The sequence below is a fragment of the Dendrobates tinctorius genome, unplaced genomic scaffold (genome assembly GCF_039654945.1).
Source record: "Dendrobates tinctorius isolate UK_male_01 unplaced genomic scaffold, ASM3965494v1 ptg000051l, whole genome shotgun sequence".
Classification (NCBI taxonomy): Eukaryota; Metazoa; Chordata; class Amphibia; order Anura; family Dendrobatidae; genus Dendrobates; species Dendrobates tinctorius.
Window position 1 is genome coordinate 6,220,174 of NW_027361719.1, and position 25,595 is coordinate 6,245,768.

A 25,595-nucleotide genomic window follows, 5' to 3' on the forward strand; every position below is an offset into this window, starting at 1 on the left:
ATGTCAAATGCTTTCAAGTGAGAATTATTTTTAGGCTTGCATATCTGTTGAAGGGGAACAAGACACTGCCAGATCTCTTGCCAGCTGTTTACTTCCCATAAGAGCAAATATTTTGGCAAGCTTAACACACCCAATCCTTCTGATGTTAAACATCTGCTATTAGAAGAGAAGTGTACATCTACCAATCGAGCTGAAGCCTATCCAGCATCCATTAGTTTTTGGTTTTCATTTAACAGTTTTAAAAGTGATATTTGCACTAACTTCCCCTGTAGGAGAGGATCTTTTAACATTGCGGCCATTAGTTCTTATTTTCTCTTTTGGATGACTTTTAAAAGAATTGCCCAAATCATATGTGCTCTGTTGAATTTGGTTTTATTGTTCAAAAACATTCAATGTAAAAAAAAAAGCACGATATTGATTTAAAGAGGTGGTACACTAGTTTAAAGGGGTTGTCCGGGCTTTTCACATAATCTCAGGGCATATCTGGGCTGCAGAATGGTGACAATAAGTAATTTACCTTTTGTCACCAGTTTGCAGGGTTTTCTAGATATCACTCTCTTGCTTCTGAGCAGAACATCCAAGGGGGGGTGTTCTGGCACTGAAATGAGAACTGGTCGTTTCCTCCTACTCTACTAAAAACCTGCCCTCTATAGCAACAACCCCACCATCCATAGCAACAGGCCCTCCCCGTCCACATGAACCAGCCCTCCTCACACAGTAACAAATCCTCCCTCTCTAGCAGCCTCAGTGCAGAGAGCAGACCAGCCAGCTGCTCCTCCCCCAGACACACGCTGAATAGTGATCTATGGAAAGTGAAACTCTAGTGAGGAGGGAAAATCGTCCAGTATTCTGGGCCACTCCATGATTACAATACATAACTCACTAATTATCAGTGATTCCTTCCCTCACTGTCCCAGGCTGCTGGCAGTGATGGGACTCGGCTGCTGGCAGCAGTGTGAACAGACTGTGTGATGGCCAGTGATGGGGTCTGCAGCTTCTAATCTGCACAGGGGATGGCAGTCACTGATGGCAGTCACTGATGGTGCAGTGTATGTGTGAAGCTCCACCAAGCTCCCACCAAGCTCCAGTGACCAGCACCACCAACTGCCCACTCATTGGCTGTCAGTAAACTGCACCAGCGCTCATCTTTATCATCATTCCAGCATTGGAAAGAACACAGCAGTGATCCTGTATTCGTGAAAGCAGCACAATCTACATCACATCCACAATGGTAATAGATAGGGCCATTACATTTTCCATGCCATACGCCTTGTAGATAATTGTATATTGTGTAATGAAAACTATATAGAGCACCTAATGCAAGTCTATAGTAGATATATGTGTATAATATATATACTAGATGTGGCCCCGATGCTATTGCATCAGGAGGGCAGTGATGTCACGATGGGGTGAGGTCTGTGGAGCTGTCTTTCACCCTGTCCGCTCTCTCTTCTTCCTGTGCTGTCTTCTTTCCTCATGTGCTCTTTCCCCCTGTGTGCTCTTCCCCTGTGCCGTCTTCTCCCCTCTGTGCTCTCTCCACCTTGATGTCTTCATCCAGCTATGCTCTCATCCCTGCAGGGCTAACACTCAAAATTTCAGGGTCCCTTAGGCGTGTTTCACACATCCGTTTGTGACCATCAGTCAAAATCCGCCGTTTTAGAAAAAAAACGGATCCGCCATTTTTCTTGGCGGATCCGTTTTCTCCCCCATTGACTTTCATTATCGGCGGATTTTGACTGATGGCCGTCCGTAGCATCCGCATTTTTGCGGATCCGCCAATATTTTGGCGTCCGCTGACCTGACCAAACGAACCCTGTAATGTTTTTTCTCCCTCCGGATCCGCTATTCTGTGTTTTAACCCGCAATTCTGTCTGGCTGCTGGATGAAAATCTCTCTCTCTCCTCTTGCCGCCCGATCTCCTAGCATCGCGCGATCTCTCGGCGATCTCCTCCCTCATGCAATCGCCCGATACTGCGCGATCGCCTCCCTCAAGCAATCGCGCAATACTGTGCGATCTCCTCCCTCATGCAATCGCGCGATAATGCCCTCCCTCATGCCATCGCGCAATACTGCGCGATCTCCTCCCTCATGCCATTGCGCGATCGCTACTAACCGATCTCCTCCCTCATGCCATTGCGCGATCGCTAATCGATCTCCTCCCTCATGCTACTGCGCAATCTCCTCCCTCATTCCATCGCGCGATCGCTACTGCGCGATCTCCTCCCTCATTCCATCGTGCGATCGCTACTGCGCGATCTCCTCCCTCATGCCATTGCGCGATCGCTACTAATCGATCTCCTCCCTCATGCTACTGCGCGATCTCCTCCCTCATTCCATCGCGCGATCGCTACTGCGCGATCTCCTCCCTCATTCCATCGTGCGATCGCTACTGCGCGATCTCCTCCCTCATGCCATCGCTACTCACCCGCATCCTGCGAGATCGCTCACGGCAGATGCCTGCGGATACCACTACATCGCCCGGTATTAATTTTTGATTTTTTTTTTTCTTTATTCCCAGCCGTGGTTCCTTTAAATTTTTACCATCGGCGGATCCGTACATCCGCCGATCCGCTGTCCCCCGTTTCTGTCAGTCCGCCTGCGGATCCGTTTTCCGCTATTTTGGCAGATTAAGACTGACAAAAAAACCTGATGTCTGAAACAGGCCTTACTGACAACATATTCGGGTCACCTGGAGATGCTGCCCATCCTCCACTCCAGCTCTGCCTCCATTGCAGCATTATATATATATATCACATACACAATATAGATTGTTGCTGGCTGTATACACTATAGAGACTGCTGCAGGCTGTATACGCAATAGATGGCTGCTGCAGGCTGTATACAGAATAGATGGCTGCTGCAGGCTGTATACCAAATAGACGTGCTCACATATACACTGCACCAAATCTGCTGCTGTGTGAAGACATCAGTGACACAGAGCTGTCTCATTCACACAGCAGAGGCTTTGTCATAGAACAGATTAGATCAGTGACTGCCATCCCCTGTGCAGATTAGAAGCTGCAGACCCCCATCACTGGCCATCACACAGTCTGTTCTCACTGCTGCCAGCAGTCGAGCCCCATCACTGCCAGCAGCCTGGGACACTGAGGGAAGGAATCACTGATAATGAGTGAGTTATGTATTGTAATCATGGAGTGGCCCAGAATACAGGATGATTTTCCCTCCTCACTAGAGTTTCACTTTTCATAGATCACAGTTCAGTGTGTGTCTGGGGGAGGAGCAGCTGGGTGATTCTGCTCTCTGCACTGAGGCTGCTTGAGGGGGAGGATTTGTTACTGTGTGAGGAGGGCTTGTTCATGTGGACGGGGAGGGCCTGTTGCTATGGAGGGTGGGGTTGTTGCTATAGAGGGCAGGTTTTTAGTAGAGTAGGAGGAAACGACCAGTTCTCATTTCAATGCCAGAACACACACCCCCTTGGACGTTCTGCTCAGAAGCAAGAGAGTGATATCTAGAAAACTCTGCAAACTGGTGACAGAAGGTAAATTACTTATTGTCACCATTCTGCAGCCCAGATATGTACTGAGATTATGTGAAAAGCCCGGACAACCCCTTTACACATTGATAACCCATCCTTAGGATAGGTCATTCAAGTCGGCTCAGTGGGGTGTTCTCGGTGCCGATAGCTGTCGGAAGTGCTCAGTTACGGGGTTACTCCGTCTACTTATAGTGACATTCACCCCATAACTGAGCACTTCCAGCAAGTGCAGGCACCAAGCACAACTGAACACCGGGGGGTGTCGGGTGTGAACCCCCATCAATCAGAAATTGATGGCCTATCCTAAGTTTAGGTCAACATTGTTAAAGTCAAGGACAACTACTTCTCTTAATGTATCTGCAGCTGCTATGCAGTCTTATGTGTTTCCATAGTTCTGGAGTACGAACTCTGTATAGAATGTTACAGTTGGAAGGGACCTCAATGATCATCGTGTCCAACCCCCTGCTCAATGCAGGAGTCACTAAACCATCTCAGACAGATGTCTGTCCAGCCTCTGTTTGAAGACTCCTATTGAAGGAGAACTCCCCATATCTCGAATCAGCATGTTCTACTCATTGATTGCCCTCACTGTCAAAAAGTTTTCCGAATATCTCATCTGCATCTTTTCCCATTCAGCTTTATTCCATTGCGTCTCATGATCCCTGTACACTGTGGCATCCCTTAAGATATTTGTAGACAGCTATTAAGTCTCCTCTTAGGCTAGTTTCACACTAGCGTATCTTCACGCGGTGCACGGCGCCGCTAAGCCCCGCCCCCTCCGGTCATCTCCTCCATACTATCGCACAGTGCTGCATGCGATCTGCGCACCCTATGTTTAGCATAGGGTGCGCAGACCGTGCGCTAGTAGGATTTTTGAGTGCGCTGCACACTTTTGGAGGTGCACCGAACGCACCATGTTGCATTTTGGTGTGCTCGGCGCACCTTCAAAAGTGTGCAGCGCATGCAAAAATCCTACTAGCGCACGGCCAGCGCACCTTATGCTAAACATAGGGTGCGCAGATCGCATGCAGCGCTGTGCGATAGTAGGGAGGAGATGACCGGAGGGGGCGGGCATGGGGCAGGGCTTAGCGGCGCCGTGCGCTGCGTGAAGATACGCTAGTGTGAAACTAGCCTTAGCCTTCATTTTTGCAAGCTAAACATTCCCAGATCCTTTAACTGTTCCTCATAGGACATACTTTGCAGTCCACTCACCTTCCTGCCAAGTGTTAGAAAGATAAAATATACATCTTTATTCAATTATCATTTAAAATAATAGTCAGAGTTACAGATGCAAAATATATTGTTAATTACAGGTCAATATTAACCTTATTGCAAGGAGTCCTTCTATCAATACACCAAAGTATGATATTCAAATACATATATATATAAAGGATCAATCACATATTAATATGCTTAGTATATATCGTAGTTTGTGATACTCAAACGGACCAAGAGCAAATATCTTCTTCCAAATATCATTCGCTGCATTACCTGATTAGCAGCCATTCTCTTTTGTGTAATCATGCACTAAGTATTAATAAAAAAGGGGCGAAGCCAGCGCTGCCTATGGTCAGAACACAATACATAAAGTGCATATACACATACTTTATTGATTTCTAACTGTACTTTAAAATGAGACATTTAGCAAACAATTGATCAATTCTTTAAGCCCTACCCTGCCCCAGGCTCTATTTGATTATGCACCTGTGTCTGGGCCTGTTTCACCCTTCATCTGTGGTTGCTGGTCTGGCAGTGTGGAGGTTAGATCTGAAATGTCCATGTCCGGACCTGGTCATCCTTTATCTGCGCTTGCCCTTCTGCAGCCATGGGAGTGATTCAGAAACGCTTCAGATAAGCTTGCATTTTATACATTTATACATTTTATCTTGCTTTTAATACATTTAGGAGGCCTTAATGGCACAGCGAATATAAAAAACGTAGAGTAGGACTGCCCCATATGAGAATGCCGTGACGTGGCGGGTTGGCTCAAAGAACTGATCGTTTGCTAAATGTCTCATTTTAAAGTACAGTTAGAACTCAATATATGCATTTGCACTTTATGTATTGCGTTCTGAACATAGGCAGCGCTGGATTCCCCCCTTTTTACTTACTAAGTATTAAAGGGGTTGTCCACTACTTTAAATTAACCCCCCCAATGTATCCTCCCCGGGGCCCCTAATGAATTTTGTAAATACCTTTTGTTGCCTATACTGCCTGTGAGCAGTGCTATCCGTGGTCAATCACAGGCAGCACGTGACACAGCACTGACATCATGTCAAGTGAGGCGTGACTCAGCGCTGGGTCTCCGCAGTGGCTGCTGGGTTGTGGACGGGGTTACCAACTGCGTCACACCCAGCATCCACCGCATGCTTTCTCAAAGAATGAGCGCGCGGTGGATGCCGGGTTTGCCACGGGGGATAACCCCGCCCACAGCCTGGCAGCCAGCACGGAAGGAGTAAGAGGGACCCCCGGCTGCTGCCAGCACTTGACGGGACGTCAGCGTAAGCAAGAGCTGGCTGCAGCCGGGGGTCACGTGCTGCCTGTGAGCGGCCAGCGATAGCGCTGCTCACAGGTAGTATAGGCAACATGAGGTATTTACAAAATTCATTAGGGGCCCCGGGGGGATACATTGGGGGGTTAATTTAAAGTAGTGGACAATCCCTTTAATGCAGCACTATATATGAAAGAGTACTTTGTATGGAAACCTCTTATTTGGAAGGACATATATGCTATTGGTCCACTTGTGTATCACAAATTACAGTTGTGGCCAAAAGTATTGACACCCCTGCAATTTTGTCAGATAATACTCAGTTTCTTCCTGAAAATGATTGCAATCACAAATTCTTTGGTATTATTATCTTCATTTAATTTGTCTTAAATGAAAAAACACAAAAGAGAATGAGGCAAAAAGCAAAACATTGATCATTTCACACAAAACTCCAAAAATGGGCCAGAAAAAAGTATTGGCACCCTCAGCCTAATACTTGGTTGCACAACCTTTAGCCAAAATAACTGCGACCAACCGCTTCCGGTAACCATCAATGAGTTTCTTACAATGCTCTGCTGGAATTTTAGACCATTCTTCTTTGGCAAACTGCTCCAGGTCCCTGATATTAGAAGGGCGCCTTCTCCAAACTGCCATTTTTAGATCTCTCAACAGGTGTTCTATGGGATTCGGGTCTGGACTCATTGCTGGCCACCTTAGAAGTCTCCAGTGCTTTCTCTCAAACCATTTTCTAGTGCTTTTTTTAAGTGTGTTTTGGGTCATTGTCCTGCTGGAAGACCCATGACCTCTGAGGGAGACCCAGCTTTCTCACACTGGGCCCTACATTATGCTGCAAAATTTGTTGGTAGTCTTCAGACTTCATAATGCCATGCACACGGTCAAGCAGTCCAGTGCCAGAGGCAGCAAAGCAACCCCAAAACATCAGGGAACCTCCGCCATGTTTGACTGTAGGGACAGTGTTTTTTTTTAATGCCTCTTTTTTTCTCCTGTAAACTCGATGTTGATGCCTTTGCCTAAAAAGCTCTACTTTTGTCTCATCTGACCAGAGAACATTCTTCCAAAACGTTTTAGGCTTTTTCAGGTAAGTTTTGGCAAACTCCAGCCTGGCTTTTTTATGTCTCGGGGTAAGAAGTGGGGTCTTCCTGGGTCTCCTACCATACAGTCCCTTTTCATTCAGACGCCGACGGATAGTACGGGTTGACACTGTTGTACCCTCGGACTGCAGGGCAGCTTGAACTTGTTTGGATGTTAGTTGAGGTTCTTTATCTAAAATCCGCACAATCTTGCATTGAAATCTCTTGTCAATTTTTCTTTTCCGTCCACATCTAGGGAGGTTAGCCACAGTGCCATGGGCTTTAAACTTCTTGATGACACTGCGCATGGTAGACACAGGAACATTCAGGTCTTTGGAGATGGACTTGTAGCCTTGAGATTGCTCATGCTTCCTCACAATTTGGTTTCTCAAGTCCTCAGACAGTTCTTTGGTCTTCTTTCTTTTCTCCATGCTCAATGTGGTACACACAAGGACACAGGACAGAGGTTGAGTCAACTTTAATCCATGTCAACTGGCTGCAAGTGTGATTTAGTTATTGCCAACACCTGTTAGGTGCCACAGGTAAGTTACAGGTGCTGTTAATTACACAAATTAGAGAAGCATCACATGATTTTTCGAACAGTGCCAATACTTTTGTCCACCCTCTTTTTTATGTTTGGTGTGGAATTATATCCAATTTGGCTTTAGGACAATTCTTTTTGTGTTTTTTCATTTAGGACAAATTAAATGAAGATAATAATAACAAATAATTTGTGCTTGCAATAATTATCAGGAAGAAACTGAGTATTATCTGACAAAATTGCAGGGGTGTCAATACTTTTGACCAAAACTATATATGATATATTCTAAGCATATTAATATGTGATTGATCCTTGATATACAGGTGCATCTCACAAAATTAGAATATCATCGAAAAGTTAATTGATTTCAGTTCTTCAATACAAAAAGTGAAACTCGTATTAAATAGAGTCATTACAAACAGAGACAAGCAGAGTGATCTATTTCAAGTGTTTATTTCTGTTAATGTTGATGATTATGGCTTACAGCCAATGAAACCCCAAAAGTCATTATCTCAGTAAATTAGAATACTTTATACCACCAGCTTGAAAAAATGATTTTAAAATCCGAAATGTTGGCCTACTGAAATGTATGTTCAGTAAATGCACTCAATACTTGGTCAGGGCTCCTTTCGCATCAATTAATGCATCAATGCAGCATGACATGGAGGAGATCAGCCTGTGGCACTGCTGAGGTGTTATGGAAGTCCAGGTTGCTTTGATTGCAGCCTTCAGCTCGTCAGTGTTCGGTCTGGTGACTCTCATCTTCCTCTTGACAATACCCCATAGATTTTCTATGGTGTTAAGGTCAGGCGAGTTTGCTGGCCAATCAAGCACAGTGATACTGTTGTTTTTAAATCAGGTATTAAAAGCTTGTCGGCAGGGGGAAGCATGAAGTGCTCTAAAATTTCCTGGTAGATGGCTGCGCTGACTTTAGTCTTGATAAAACACAGTGGACCTACATCAGCTGATGACATGGCTCCCCAAACCATCACTGATTGTGGAAACTTCACCCTAGACCTTAAGCAGCTTGGATTGTCTGGCACTCCACTCTTCCTCCAGACTCTGGGATGTTGATTTCCTAGGCCTAGTGTGAAGTATCCACAATCAATGATGGTTTCGGGAGCCATGTCATCTGTTGGTGTAGGACCACTGTATTTTATCAATACCAAAGTCAGCGCTGCTGTCTACCAGGAAATTTTAGAGCACTTCATGCTTCCCTCTGCCGACAAGTTTATTGGAGATGGAAATTTCATTCTCCAACAGGACTTGGCACCAGTCCACACTGCCAAAAGTACCAATACCTGGTTTACGAACAACAGTATCACTGTATTTGATTGGCCAGCAAACTCGCCCGACCTTGACTCCATAGAGAATCTATGGGGTATTGTCAAGAGGAAGATGAGACACCAGACCCAACAATGCAGATGAGCTGAAGGCTGCTATCAAAGCAACCTGGGCTTCCATGACACCTCAGCAGTGCCACAGGCTGATCACCTCCATGCCACACCACATTGAGCCCCGACCAAGTATTGAGTGCATTTACTGAATGATACACATTTCAGTAGGCCAACATTTTGGATTTTAAAATCATTTTTCAAGCTGGTGTTATAAAGTATTCTCATTTACTGATATAATAACATTTGGGTTTTCATTGGCTATAAGCCATAATCATCAACATTAACAGAAATAAACACTTGAAATAGATCACTCTGTCTGTAATGACTCTATAATATCAGAGAATCACTTTTTGTATTGAAGAAATGAAATAAATTAACTTTTTGATGATATTCAAATTTTATGAGATGCACCTGTATACTGTATGTACCATATTTAAATATTATCATACTTTGGTCTATTGATATTGCAATAATGTTAATACTGACCTGTAATAAGCCTTATATTTTGCATCTGTAACTCCGTTGACAATTATTTTAAATGATAATTGAAGGAAGATGTATATTTTATCTTTCCAACACTTTGCAGTCACTTCCCATTATTTGTAGGATTAAATTGAAATTAGCAAGTGCCATAAATATGCCTGTTTTTCTGTTACGTTCACCATCCCGGTAGCTCTTCTCTGAAGTTGCTCCAGTTTTTCAATGGCCTTTTTAAAATGTGGTGCCCAAAATTGGACACCGTATTGCAGATGGGGCCTGATCAAAGAGTAGAGGGGGACAAGTCTGAGATCTACTAGTATACCCAAGTCTTTTTCACAAGTGCTGTTGCATAGTTCTATTTCCCCCCATTCTGTAGATGTAATAATCTTTTTTCTTGCCCAGATGTAGAATCTTGCATTTCTCCCTGTTAAATACCATTCTATTAGTCGCTGCCTACTGTTCAAGCTTATCTAGATCCTTCTGAATACTTCCTGTCTTCTCTAGTGTTACCTATCTCTCCTAGATTTACATTGTCTGCAAAATTGATCAGTTTACCTTCAGTTCCCTTTTCTAGATCATTTAAAAAATGTTGAACACTGGGGTCAGGACAGAGCTTTGTGGTACCCCACTTGAAAAACACTTCCAATTGGATGTGTAACCATTTATTACCACTCTGAGTGTGATCACTGAGCCAGTTTTGAATGCACCAAACGGTAGCCTTGTCAATCCCATACTACTGAAGGTAATTTTTTCAATAAAGGATAGTATGAGGTACTCTATCAAATGCTCTTCTGAAGTTGAGATATGCTATATACAGTACGGACCAAAAGTTTGGACACACCTTCTCATTCAAAGAGTTTTCTTTATTTTCATGACCATGAAAATTGTAGATTCACTGTGAAGGCATCAAAACAATGAATTTACACATGTGGAATTATATAATTAACAAAAAAGTGTGAACCAACTGAAAATATGTCTTATATTCTAGGTTCTTGAAAGTAGCCACCTTTTGCTGTGAAAGGGCTATTTGACCAAGAAGGAGAGTGATGGGGTGCTACGCCAGATGACCTGGCCTCCAGAGTCACTAGACCTGAACCCAATCGAGATGGTTTGGGGTGAGCTGGACCGCAGAGTGAAGGCAAAAGGGCCAACAAGTGCTAAGCATCTCTGGGAACTCCTTCAAGACTGCTGGAAGACCATTTCCGGTGACTCCCTCTTGAAGCTCATCAAGAATCATAGAATCATAGAATCGTAGAGTTGGAAGGGACCTCCTGGGCCATCTGGTCCAACCCCCTGCTCAAAGCAGGATTCGCTAAATCATCCCAGTCAGATGTCTGTCCAGCCTCTGTTTGAAGACTTCCATTGAAGGAGAACTCACCACTTCTCGTGGCAGCCTGTTCCACTCATTGATCACTCTAACTGTCAAAAAGTTTTTTCTAATATCTAATCTGTGTCTCCTCCCATTCAGTTTCATCCCACTGCTTCTAGTCTTTCCTTGTGCAAATGAGAATAAAGTTGATCCTTCTACAATGTGACAGCCCTTTAGATATTTGTAGACAGCTATTAAGTCTCCTCTCAGTCTTCTCTTTTGCAAACTAAACATTCCCAAATCCTGCAACCTTTCCTCATAAGACAGGGTTTGCAGACCGGTCACCATTCTGGTCGCTCTTTTCTGATCTTGCTCCAGTTTGTTGATGTCTTTTTTAAAATGTGGTGCCCAAAACTGGACACAATATTCCAGATGAGGTCTGACCAAAGAGGAGTAGAGGGAAATAATGACTTCACGTGATCTAGACACTATGCTTCTGTTAATACATCCTAGAATTGCATTTGCCTTTTTTGCTGCTGCATCACACTGTTGACTCATATTCAGTCTGTGATCTATTAGTATACCCAAGTCTTTTTCACATGTGCTGTCACTTAGCCCTATTCCTCCAATTCTATATATGCTTTTTTCATTTTTATTGCCCAGATGTAGTACTTTGCATTTCTCCCTGTTAAAAACCATTCTGTTAGTTGCTGCCCACTTCTCCAGTTTATTTAAATCTTTTTGAATCCTCTCTCTCTCTTCTCTAGTATTAGCTATCCCTCCTAGCTTTGTGTCATCAGCAAATTTAATCAGTTTACCCTCAATTCCTTCATCTAAATCGTTGATAAAGATGTTGAACAATACAGGGCCCAGGACAGAGCCCTGTGGTACCCCACTTGAGACATTCTTCCAACTGGATGTGCAGCCATTTACGACCACTCTTTGGGTCCGATCACTAAGCCAGTTATGAATCCACCTAACAGTTGCCTTGTCCATTCCATACTTAGTCATTTTTTCAATAAGGATTGTATGAGATACTTTGTCAAATGCTTTGCTGAAGTCAAGATATACTATATCTACAGCATTTCCTTGATCCACCCAATCAGTGATACCGTCATAGAAGGAAATTAAGTTAGTCTGACATGACTTATTAGTTACAAACCCATGCTGACTCTGTTTAATCACTTCATTCTTATCCAGGTATTGACATACATGTTTAATAATTTGTTCAAAGATCTTTCCTGGTATAGAAGTCAGACTCACCGGCCTATAGTTGCCTGGGTCCACCTTCTTCCCCTTTTTGAAGATAGGAACAACATTTGCTCTTCTCCAGTCTTCTGGCACTTCTCCTGTTCTCCAAGAATTTTCAAAGATTATGGAGAGGGGTTCAAAAATTTCTTCTGCTATCTCCTTCAGTACTCTGGGGTGTAATTCATCTGGACCTGGAGACTTGAATTCATTTAGGTTAGCTAAGTGTTTCCTCACTATCTTTCTGTTTATAGATATCCTGGATTCTTCTATTCCCTTAATAGGACAGTGAATAACAGTTGATGCTACATTTCCTTTCTGAGAGAAAACAGATGCAAAATAGGAATTTAAAAGTTCAGCCTTCTCAACATCCTGTTTTACCATTTCATCATTTTCATCCTGTAAAAATCCTATAGCATCTTTGACTTTTCTTTTACTTTTGACATATCCCCAAAATCCTTTATTATTGCTTTTGACATCTCTTGCAAGCCTCAATTCATTTTCAGCTTTAGATAATCTGATTTGTGCCCGGCAGGTTCTGCAGACAGCATTATATTCTTCTTTAGATATGCCTCCCTCTTTCCATTTTATAAACATTTTTTTCTTCCTTTTTAGCATGTGCTTAAGTTCTGTGTTCATCCATCCTGGTTTCCTTAAATGCTTCCTATTCTTCCCTCTTTTCGGAATTGTTAACAACTGTGCTTTGAGAATTTCATTTTTCAAGATTTCCCATCCTTCCTGGACATGTTTGTCTTTAAGGATATCCAGCCATTGGATCCCTCCAATTCTCTTTCTGAATCCCTTAAAATCTGCCTTTCTGAAATCTAACCTTGACGTCTGAGTCTTCACAGGTCTTCCGCCTCTAGTTATCCAAAATTCTAAAATAGCATGGTCGCTACCTCCTAGGGTCCCAGCCACTTTTACCTCCTCAACCATTTCCTCCCTGTTTATAAGGATTAGATCCAAGGTAGCAGTTCCCCTTGTTTTCTCCCTTACCTTTTGGAAGATAAAGTTGTCAGCAAGAGAGGATAAGAATTTCCTTGACCTGTTAGTTTTGCCTGAGAGAGATTCCCAACAAATGTCTGGATAGTTGAAATCTCCCATGACAACTATGTCATATTTTTGGAGAACTTGGCCATTTGATGCATAAAGAGTTCATCCATATCTTCAGCTTGCACAGGCGGCCTGTAGTAAATGCCTACAATGGTGTCCTTTCCATTGTTCTGTCCTTGTATTCTTACCCAAACAGTTTCCACAGAACTCCCAGTCTCTGAAGCTTCAATCTCTGTGCAGATATACTTGTTTCTAACATACAATGCGACACCTCCTCCTCTTTTATCAAGTCTGTTTCTTGCAAATAAGTTGTATCCTTCTAGTCTTGTATTCCAATCATGTGTATTGTCCCACCAAGTTTCAGTGATTCCAATGACATCATATTTCTTTTCCTGTGTTAGTAGTTCCAATTCTCCTTGTTTGTTGCCCATGCTTTGTGCATTAGTATAGAAACATTTTAGTTTGTGATTGGTTTCTCTTTCTCCAATATTTTTATTAATTAGATTCTTTCGTCTTTGTTCTTCCTTTCCACTTCTAATAGCAGAGTTCTCAATAGCATTTGTCAGGTGTATGGCTTTTTCTGGTCTTTTGCTTCCCTTCCCATGTTGTTCTAGTTTAAAACTCTCCTTACAAGTGTAGCAAGGCGACTTCCAAATACATGCTTTCCAGTCTTCGTAAGGTGCACCCCATCTCTAGCAAGTAGTCCATCGTATAAGTAGTTCACTCCGTGATCCAGAAATCCAAATTGTTGCTGACGGCACCATCGACGTAGCCAGTTGTTCACCTGCAGAATCTTATTCCACCTCCTTGTTCCATGGCCATCCACTGGGAGGATGGAAGAGAAGACCACCTGCGCTCCCAGTTCTTTCACTTTCTTGCCTAAGTCTTCAAAGTCTCTGCAGATGGTTTCCAGGTCATTTCTTGCAGTGTCATTTGTCCCCACATGTAGTAGCAGGAATGGGTAGTCATCTGTAGGTCTGAAGAGTCCTGATATCCTGTCAGACACATCTTTAATTTTTGCACCTGGAAGACAGCACATTTCTCTTGAAGTTATATCCGGTCTGCAGATAGCGGCCTCTGTTCCTCTCAACAGGGAATCCCCCATGACCACCACTCTCCGTTTCTTCTTCACAACATTTTTCTTTCTCCATCCAGGAGGACTCTGAAGGCGTACAAGGTTGCTGTTTGCTGGCAAAGTCTTATCCTGATGTATTTCTTCATCATTTTCCTGCGTGAGAGCCTGGTACTGGTTTCTGAGCAGTATGGGTGCTGACTGCCTCCTGATCCTCCTGCTTCTCTGGGTCACATGTCTCCATTCCTCTGTTTCTTCAGGTGCACTTCGAATTTCTTCTCTTTCTGTAACATGAAGAGATAATTCTGCTCTGTCCAAGAACTCTTCACCTTCCTTAATGATCTTCAACGTAGCTAACCTCTCTTCGAGATTTTGCAACTTTTCCTCCAACAGGGACACAAGCTTGCATTTGTGGCATGTGTAGTTTGGCTTTTCCACTGGTAAATCTGTGAACATGTAGCAAGAAATGCAGCTCACCAAATGGCTCCTGGCCTCTTCCATCTTGAGATTTCTTAAAAACGATGAAAGATGAACCAAAATTTTTACGATTTCCTCTTTTCAGCTGCAACGGCCAAAACCCAGTGATCGTTGAGCTCGCGGAGACTCTTCACTTATCCCAGAAGGCACTGGGAATATGCAAATGATCTCCTCAAGACTCTTCCCCTGGTTTTGGAAGAGAATGCCAAGAGTGTGCAAAGCAGTAATCAAAGCAAAAGGTGGCTACTTTCAAGAACCTAGAATATAAGACATTTTCAGTTGGTTCACACTTTTTTGTTAATTATATAATTCCACATGTGTAAATTCATAATTTTGATGCCTTCAGAGTGAATCTACAATTTTCATAGTCATGAAAAAAAAGAAAACTCTTTGAATGAGAAGGTGTGTCCAAACTTTTGGTCTGTACTGTATATCTACCGCATTTCCCTCATCCACCCAGTCAGTGATTCCATCATAAAAGGAAATTAAATTAGTCTGGCATGACTTGCTGGCTACAAACCCATGCTGGCTCTGGTTAACTACTGTATTCTTATCCAAGTACTTACATGCTTGTTTAGTAATTTGTTCAAATATCTTTCCTGGTATAGAAGGCTCATTGGCCTGTAATTTCCTGGCTCCGTTTTCTATCCTTTATTGAAGATGGGGACAATATTTGCCTATCTCAAATATTGTGGGACTTCTGTTTTCGAGGATTTTTCAAAGATTCTGGCTAGTGGTTCTGCAATTTCCTATGCTAACTCCTTCAGTACCCTAGGATGTAATTCATTCGGACCAGGAGATTTAAATTCATTTAGGTTGGTCAAGTGTTCCCTCATCATCTATTTATAGAATGTGTGGATTGTTTCATCTCTTTGATGACACCGTGAAGAACAGTTGATCTACAATTGCTTTCTTAGAGAACACAGATGCAAAATAGGAATGTTAAAGTTTGGCATTCTCAACATAATTTTTGACCACTTCACCCTTTTCATCCGTTAAAAATCATATAGCATCTTTGACTTTTCTATTGCTTTTGACATACCTGCAACATCCTTTGTAATGCTTTTGGCCTCTCGTGCAACTTTCACTTCATTACTGGCTTTAGCTCTTCTAACGCTTGCCCTGCATTGCCTGCAGACAGCATTATATTCTTGTTTAGATATGGCCTCCTCTTTCCATTTAGTATACATTTGTTTTTTTCTTTTTAACAAGTGATTAAGTTCTGTTTTCATCCATCCTGGTCTCTTTAAATGCTTCCGATCCTTCATTTTTTTCGGGATTGTTGCCAATAGTGCAGTGAGAATTTCATTTAGCGACATCTCCCATCCTTCTTGGTTATTTCTGCCCTTTAGGACATCCAGCCATTGAACCCTTTCCTACCCTCTTTCCAAGTCCATTAAAATCTGGCCTGGTCTTCCTCCTCTTGTAATCCAAAATTTGAGGATAGCAAGATCACTGCCTCCTAAATTCCCAGCCACTGTTACTTCCTCAACCATTTCCTCCCACATGGTAAGAAATAGGTTCAAGATAGCAGATCCTCTTGTTCTCTCTTCTACCCTTTTGAAAGATAAAGTTGTCAGCAAGAGAAGATAAGAATTTTCTGGACCCAGTTCATTTGCCTGAGAGAGATTCCCAATAAATATCTGAATAGTTAAAATCTGCCATAATCACTTTGTTGTACATTTTTGAGAACAGAGACATCTGATGTAAAAAGAGATCATCCATATCTTCAGTCTGTCCAGTTGGTCTAAACACCTACAATAGTGTCCTTTCTGTTCCTCTCTCCTTGTATAGTCTGATCCTTTGTTAAACAAAAGCCTTTTGAAGGCCTCAATCAGATGTCAGTGTTTTTGAAGTGGATTCACCCCCACCCCACAATCAATGTGAACAAAGACTGAATCCATTTCTGTCAATTGCTTTTTTTAATCCATAAAAGACAATTTCTTAAAAGGGAGTGCCTCATGAAGACCATCCAAGGGGTTCTTCTATAAAGTAGAGCAAAATTTGATTCTTCCCAGGGGTGTCGAAAGAGATTCAGCTGATTACCCCAATCATTCAGCTGATTTTTTTATGTGAAAATGTCTTTAACCGCTTCCCGACCGCCCACTGAAGATAAACGTTGGCTCTTGCTGGGCTTTGTGCAGCGCCGACGTTTATCTACTGTCGGCGGTTTTGGGACCCCCACATACCTTATAACGCGGGGATCCCGGTGCACAATGCATGCTGGGACCCCCGACGTCATCGAGACCTGATTGGTTCAGGTCCTGATGACGTCAGCGTCACAGCAGCCAATGAGAGCGCTCACTGGGAAAGCAGCTGGTTTCCCGGCGATCTCACTCATTGTAACGCGACTTCTCCTCTGATCTCACACTGACAGATGATCAGAGGTGAAGCAGCGTTACTGTGTGACTAGATCGCTGCCTGGCACAGCTGATCGCTGCCTGGCACAGCTGTGCCAGGCAGCGATCTTGTCACACAGTAACGCTGCTTCTCCTCTGATCATCTGTCAGTGTAAGATCAGAGGAGAAGTCACGTTACTGTGTGCCAGGCAGCGATCTTGTCACATAGTAACGCTGCTTCACCTCTGATCATCTGTCAGTGTGAGATCAGAGGAGAAGTGGCGTTACTATGAGTCAGACCGCAGGGCAGCAATCTTGTCACAAAAAGAAAAAAAAAAAAAGAAAAAAAAAGCAGGTACACAGGTTAGGGCTAGGGCTAGGGCTGGGATTAAGGTTATGGGTGTGTTGGTGTTAGGTTTGTGGTTAGGGTTATGGTTAGGGCTGAGATTAGGGTTAGGGGTGTGTTGGGGTTCGGGTTGGAATTAGAATTGGGGGTTTCCACTGTTTAGGTACATCAGGGGCTCTGTAAATGCAATATGACGCCCGCAGACCATTCCATCAAAGTCTGCATTTCAGAACGTCACTACTTCCCTTCTGAGCCCCACCGTGTGCCCAAACAGTAGTTTTCTCCCATATATGGGGTACCAGCGTACTCAGGACAAATTGGACAACATCTCTTAGGGTCCAATTTCTCCTGTTACCCTTGTGAAAATAAAAATTGGGGGCTAAAAGATCATTTTTGTGGAAAAAAAATGATTTTTTTATTTTCACGGCTCTACATTATAAACTTTAGTGAAACACTTGGGGGTTCAAAGTGCTCACCACACATCTAAATAAGTCCCTTGGGGGGGTCTAATTTCCAAAATGGGGTCACTTGTGGGGGGTTTCCACTGTTTAGGTACATCAGGGGCTCTGCAAACGCGACATGACACCCGCAGACCATTCCATCAAAGTCTGCATTCCAGAACATCACTACTTCCCTTCCGAGCCCCACAGTGTCCCAACCAGTAGTTTTCTTCCACATATGGGGTACCAGTGTACTCAGAACAAATTGGACAACAACTTTTGGGGTCCAATTTCTCCTGTTACCCTTGTGAAAATAAGAAATTGGGGGCTAAAAGATCATTTTATGGAAAAAAAATGATTTTTATTTTCATGGCTCTACGTTATAAACTTCTGTGAAGCACTTGGGGGTTCAAAGTGTACACGATACATCTAGATAAGTTCTTTAAGGGGTCTAGTTTCCAAAATGGGGTCACTTGTGGGGGGTTTCCACTGTTAGGTACATCAGGGGCTCTCCAAATGCGACATGGCATCCGATCTCAATTACAGCCAATTCTGCATTGAAAAAGTCAAACGGCACTCCTTCCGTTCTGAGCTCTGCCGTGTGCTCAAACAGTGGTTTAGCCCCACATACGGGGTATTGGCGTATTCGGGAGAAATTGCACAAAAAATTTGTGGTTCATTTTCTCTTTTTACACTTGTGAAAATAAAAAAAAATGGTTTTGAAGTAAAATGTTTGTGAAAAAAATTTAAATGTTTATTTTTTCCTTCCATATTCCATTCATTCATGTGAAGCACCTGAAGGGTTAATAAACTTCTTGAATGTGGTTTGGAGTACATTGAGAGGTGCAGTTTTTAGAATGGTGTCACTTTTGGGTATTTTCTGTCATATTGACCCCCCAAACTCACTTCAAATGTGAGGTGGTCCCTAAAAAAAATGGTGTTGCAAATTTTGTTGTAAAAATGAGAAATCGCTGGTCAACTTTTAACCCTTATAACTTCCTAAAAAAAAAAATTATGCTTCCAAAATTGTGCAGATGTAAAGTAGACATGTGGGAAATGTTATTTATTAACTATTTTTGCGATATCACTCTCTGATTTAAGGACATAAAAATTAGAAGTTTGAAAATTGTAAAATTTTCGCCAAATTTTGATTTTTTTAACAAATAAGCGCAGATGATATCTAAAAAATTTTACCACCATCATGAAGTACAATATGTCATGAGAAAACAATGTCAGAATCAGTAGGATCCGTTGAAGCGTTCTAGAGTTATGACCTCATAAAGTGACACTGGTCAGAATTGAAAAAATTGGCCCGGTCACGAAGGCAAAAACAGGCTCGGGTGCGAAGGGGTTAAATTGGGTAGGCCGTTTTTATTCACCATCAGGGCTCATGTACATGACCAAATTTGGATTGGTACACATACATAGTATGGCGCTGTGCAGGTGTATACATTTAATTTCATATAAAAGGTACATAATAGTTTGTACCCAACACCAAGGAAAAAAAATCATAACATGCTCAGTTATATGCCTACATAACCCCATAATAAACTTTATGGAGAAGTGATACAGAGAGAACCTAGCATTTCATGTTCAACTATGAACATGACTTCTTGGTCTTCATTGCAGAATACATTCAATTGCAAGAAAGGAAAAAAATGCTCAGAAACTTAAAATTTGACCAAGTCAACCGTTAAGGCCACATGCACACATCCAGTATTTGGTGAGTTTTTTACCCCAGTATTTGTAAGCCAAAACCAGGAGTGGGTGAAAAAAATGCAGAAGTGGTGCAAATGTTTCTATTATGCTTCTCCTCTGACCGTTCCACTCCTGGTTTTGGCTTACAAATACTGGGGTAAAAATCTCACCAAATACTCAATGTGTGCACGTGGCCTAACCCTAAAAATCATGCCAACAGCAAACAAAAAAAAGGATGATGAATGCAGATAACATACATCTATTCTACTACCCCTGAGCTCATTTAACACTGTCCACTTTCCACTTGATATCCTTTTTTTTATCATTAATCATTTTATCATCACAACATGAGGCAGAGGAAGCTTGAGAAGAAAGAACAAAATACACTGAGCTGTCGGGAATGGAACATTTTCCATCTGTCCAAAAACTGCAAGCAGAGCTTTTCAAGGTTAATTGTTTTTTAAGTTGTTTGTTAATTTGAAAGCTGTTGTGACACATTAGATAATGACAGCAAATCCAAAGCACGATGTTTGTCCTTGGAAAGGGATTTGTCCAAAACAGCTAAATGAATAACTGACAAACGAGGTTTTGGGCAGGACCGCCAACAGATTTGACATCCTGGTAGTTTAGTCAAAACATTTACAATAGACGGAATACTTACACCTTTAAAGGTTTAAAGGGAATCTGTCACCCCCGACACGTGTAGAACCTATTAATATGGGCATACAGGTGATAGAAATGTTACACCACTCCTACCTGTATCACTTACATTAATGGTCTTGTTGTTGAGAAATCTTATATTCTTTCATTATGCTAATAATTTCTTCCAGACTCCGGGGTGTGCTGTGCCTGGAACAAATCCCTGCCTCCTGTGTTCATTGTGATACTAACCCCCTCCCATGCACGTCAGTTGTGGCACCGACATCCTGCACTCCCCTCCACAATAAATACCTCTTCCTCCCTTCTATATGCACTGTATTCAGGGATCTTCTGGCCAGGCGAGGGTGACTTCCGCTCCAGTGACCTCCTGAGTGGGCAACCATAAGGTGCTCTCCCCACTTCCTACCTGAATAGTCATTGCTATGTACACATGGTTCCTAGCGATGACTATGCAGGGAGGAAGTGGGGAGAGCACCTTATCGTTGCGCATGCCGGAGGTCACAGTGTCTTGCCTGTGCACAAGATCTCTGAATGCAGTGCCCATAAAAAGGAGTTAAAGGTACAGATTGTGGAGGGAGTGCAGGGCGCAGGTGCGGGATTCCAGCCCCAGAACTGACGTGTATGGGCGGGGGGTGATATTATAATGAAGATAGGAGGCGGGCATTTCTTCCAAGCACTCTATGTGGGTACTGATAGGACCGTATCAATTGGGCACATCTTGTCTCGGTTGGATGGGTTTTCCATTGTTTTTCTTTTTAATAAAAATAGTGTTAACTAAGTACCCTATGTTATTTACTTGCACTATTACGATTAATTTACAGCAGGGTAATTGCTCAGTTTTTATCTTAGGTTTTGTCTGTTAGGCTGGGTGCACACCATCCAGAAGTAGCAGCGCTTTGGACGCAGCGTGTAAGTATTCTAATTTACTGAGATGATGACTTTTGGGTTTTCATTGGCTGTAAGCCATAATCATCAATATTAACATGAAATAGATCACTCTGTCTGTAATGACTCTATATAATATATGAGTTTCCCTTTTTGAATTGAAAAACTGAAATAAATTAACTTTTTGATGATATTCTAATTCTGTGAGAAGCACCTGTACATATAAACACACACACACACACACACACTTGTGCTCAAAAGTTTACATACCCCGACAAAATTTTTGCTTTCTTGGCCTTTTTTCAGAGAATATGAATGATAACACCAAAACTTTTTCTCCACTCATGGATAGTGGTTGGGTGAAGTAATTTATTGTCAAACTATCGTGTTTTCGCTTTTTAAATTAGATTTTTCTCTGAAAAAAGGCCAAGAAAGCAAAAATTCTGCTGGGGAATGTAAAGTTTTGGGCACAACTATATATATATATATATATATATATATATATATATATATATATATATAACATCAAAATGCTGTATATAACAATGCTCAATGGCATGCTCCAAATATCGTACAGATCAGATTAAACTGCTGCACCAGATCCGCCCTCCTAATCAGGACCAGAGCACAGCAGCACCGCACCTATTTTGGGCCAGATCTACCGGGCATCTATTGGCCAATACTACCATATGCACGTAAAGGATGCAGGTGTGTAGTGAACCATAAGTAGCAGCAAATATTAATCAAAAGATATTGGTGATGCTCTTAGAAACAATAAGGGACTAGTCAAATCAGAGTCTTCGTGCCACAACCTGCCTAGAGTGGCAAAGGAATGAGAAGACGTTGTCCCCAGGAAAGTAGCTGTTGTCCCTGGCAACCAAAGGTATTAATTAGGTGTTAATGTGATGGGTATACAACACTAAATCAAATTAGAGTCTCAAATACTGACACAAAAACATCAAGCTGCTTAGAGAGGCATAGGATACAGAGTATAACACACTCAGGGATGTGACTGCTGCACCTAGCAACAATTAGTATTAGGAGTAATGTGTTGTATACATAAGTATATTAAGGAGTTGTCCCACGAACAAAGTTCATTTCAATCAAAATATCTTGGAATAATAATAATTTCCACAATTGTGCGTGTTTAACCCCTTAAGGACTGTGGGATTGTCCGTTTTTGCGTTTCCGTTTTTTTTTTTTGCTCCCTGCCTTCCCAGAGCCATAACTTTTTTTATTTTTCCATCAATATGGCCATGTTAGGGCTTGATTTTTGCAGGACAAGTTGTACTTTTGAATGACACCATTGGTTTTACCATATCGTGTATTGGAAAACAGAAAAAAATTTCAAAGAACTGTAAAATTGCGGAAAAAAAAAAGTGCAATTCCACAATTTTTTTTTTTTTTAAACCATAGTCACTAAATGTTAAAACTGACGATTCCTTAGGTCATTACGAGTTCTCAGATACCAAACATGTCTAGGTTTCATTTCATTTAAGAGGTGAAAAAAGAATCCAAAGCTTGCAAACATAAAAAATGCCATCTTCCGAGACCAGTAGTATCTCCATTTTTCGTGATCTCGGGTTGGGTGTGGGCTTATTTTTTGCGTGACGAGCTGTCATGTTTAATGATACCATTTTGGTGCAGATACAATGTTTATATTGCTTGTTAATGCATTTTATTGCAATGTTGGGGCGATCAAAAATCAAAATTCTGTGATTTTGATTTTTTTCCTTGTTACGATGTTTACCAATCGAATTAATTATTTTTATATACTGATAGATTGGGCAATTCTGAACGAGGCAACACCAAATATGTGTTTTTTTTTGTTTTTTTTTTTAATTGTTTTATTTTGCACGGGGCGAATCAGAGGCAATGTAAACATTTATTTATATACAGTATATATATTTTTGAAAACATGTTTCTTTTTACTTTTCACTTACTTTAATAGTCTCCATGGGAAACCAGAAGCTGCGATTATCCAATCGCCTGTGCAACACTTAGGAGGGCTTCAGCCCTGCTAGGTGTAGCTAAAATAATCATCTGCTATGAGCGACAGCCACAGGGCGGAACTCATAGTGATCTGGCAATGACAACCACAGGGTTTTCCTGCAGACCCTGGGTTGTCATGCAAACCCAGGGGAGGACATACCGCATGTGCAACCGATGCCGTTGCACCGGGGCCCGGAGGTGGAGGGTGGCCCCTGCAGAGCCGCTAATAATGAAGGCAATCTGGCCTGTTTATCCGGGTGATGGGTGAGAAGGCAATGATGAAGGTGGCGGAAAGGACAATGATGGGGGTGGAGGAATGGGCAATAATGGGGTTGTGGGGGAAAGGCAATGATGGTGTGGTGGAAAGAAAATGGTGGTGATGGAAAGGGTAATGATGGGGATGGTGGGGGAGAAGACAAGTGGAAATGAAATGATGGGAGTGGTGGGGGAGGAAATGATGGAGATGGTGAAATCAAACTGTCCACTTAGAAAGCAACACTGTTTGATAATCAATTTCACATACTGTTGTACAAATGGAATAGACAACAGATGGAAATTATTGGCAATTATCAAGACACCCTCAATAAAGGAGTGGTTCTGCAGGTGGGGACCACAGTCCACATCTCAGTACCAATGCTTTCTGGCTGATGTTTTGGTCACTTTTGAATGTTGGCTGTGCTTTCACACTTGTGGTAGCATGAGGCGGACTCTACAACCCACACAAGTGGCTCAGGTAGTGCAGCTCATCCAGGATGGCACATCAATGTGAGCTGTGGCAAGAAAGTTTGCTGTGTCTGTCAGTGTAGTGTCCAGAAGCTGGAGGCGCTAGCAAGAAACAGGCCAGTACACCAGGAGATGTGGAGGGGGCTGTAGGAGGGCAACAACCCAGCAGCAGGACCGCTACCTCCGCCTTTGAGCAAGGAGGAACAGGAGGAGCACTGCCAGAGTCCTGCAAAATGACCTCCAGCAGGCCACAAATGTGCATGTGTCTGCACAAACGGTTAGAAACCTACTCCGTGGGGATGGTCTGAGGGCCCGACGTCCACAGATGGGGGTTGTGCTCACAGGCCAACACCGTGCAGGACGCTTGTCATTTGCCACAGAACACCAGGATTGGCAAATTCGCCACTGGCGCCCTGTGCTCTTCACAGATGAAAGCAGGTTCACACTGAGTACATGTGACAGATGTGACAGGGTCTGGAGATGCTGTGGAGAGCGATCTGATGCCTTTAACATCCTTCAGATTGTCCGGTTTGGCAGTGGGTCAATAATGGTGTGGGGTGGCATTTCTTTTGAGGGCTGCACAGCCCTCCATGTGCTCGCCAGAGGTAGCCTGACTGCCATTAGGTACCGAGATAAGATCCTCAGACCCCTTGTGAGACCATATGCGGGTGCGGTTGGCCCTGGGTTCCTCCTAATGCAGGACAATGCCGGGCCTCATGTGGCTGGAGTGTGTCAGCAGTTCCTGCAAGATGAAGGCATTGAATCTATGGACTGGCCCGCCCGTTCCCCAGACCTGAATCCGATTGAGCACATCTGGGACATCATGTCTCGCTCCATCCACCAACGTCACGTTGCAACACAGACTGTTCAGGAGTTGGCAGATGCTTTAGCCCAGGTCTGTAAGGAGATCCCTCAGGAGACCATCCGCCGCCTCATCAGGAAAATGCCAAGGCCGTTGTACAGTAGGGAGATCATACAGGCACGTGGAGGCCACACACAATACTGAGCATCTTTTCCTTGTCATCAGGCATTTCCACTGAAGTTGGATCAGCCTGAAATTTGATTTTCCACTTTGATTTTGAGTATCATTCCAAATTAAGACCTCCATGGGATATTCATTTTCATTTTCATTGATAATTGTTATGTTTTATTGTTCTGAACACATTCCACTGGTATGGTGACTGGTCATGTGGTTAATGGGTGGTATGTATCACATAGGTGGGTGGCCTCTGTGATGGATGACTGAGCTTGTTTGGCTCAGCAGATCTACTGCTGAGGGTTGATTATATATTGGGCAGGCTTCCAGGTGACTTCGAGAAGATGGGTGGGTCCAGTCACCTACACATCCCACCCAACGGGTATGTTTCAACACACAAGATGGAGTCTGTGTGTTTGGCACGCGCGGCAGTGCTGGCTAGTGTGAGCCAGAGTGAGGAGGTCCACATGATAGGAATCAGGCTTAGGTTTAAATAACCGAGCTTTACAGGCAATCAGGGTTCAGCTGGCCAGGAGAGAGGAGTCTCCAGGGGCTTTGTGGCTTGTCGGGCACAGACTGAAACTGTGCTGCTCCAGTGTGGGGTGCCGGCTGCAACATACAGACTGTGTTGCAGCATTCTTGTTTTGTACCTTTTGATTGTTTTGTTCCTGTTATAGCCAGAATGGCTGAGTTTTTGTTCCCGTGAGTTGGTTCATGCTGCCTAATTATAAACCAACAAGGACTTTAAGAGACGGTGTACCCATTTTTTCCTACCTCTCTGTGTGGCCACGTGAGTGAACTACCACAGTACTTAGTAAATGCTGTTTTGATTTTAAAAAATAGCATAAAAGCCATCCCACCGCAACAAGGTGTACATAATCTGG

General features: G+C 42.8%; 1 protein-coding gene across 1 annotated transcript in view; it reads right to left on the bottom strand.

Annotated features, from left to right (window-relative positions):
• SLC4A8 (solute carrier family 4 member 8) overlaps positions 1–25,595 on the bottom strand; it is a 304,800-nt gene that overhangs the window by 138,367 nt on the left and 140,838 nt on the right. The window lies entirely within an intron of this gene.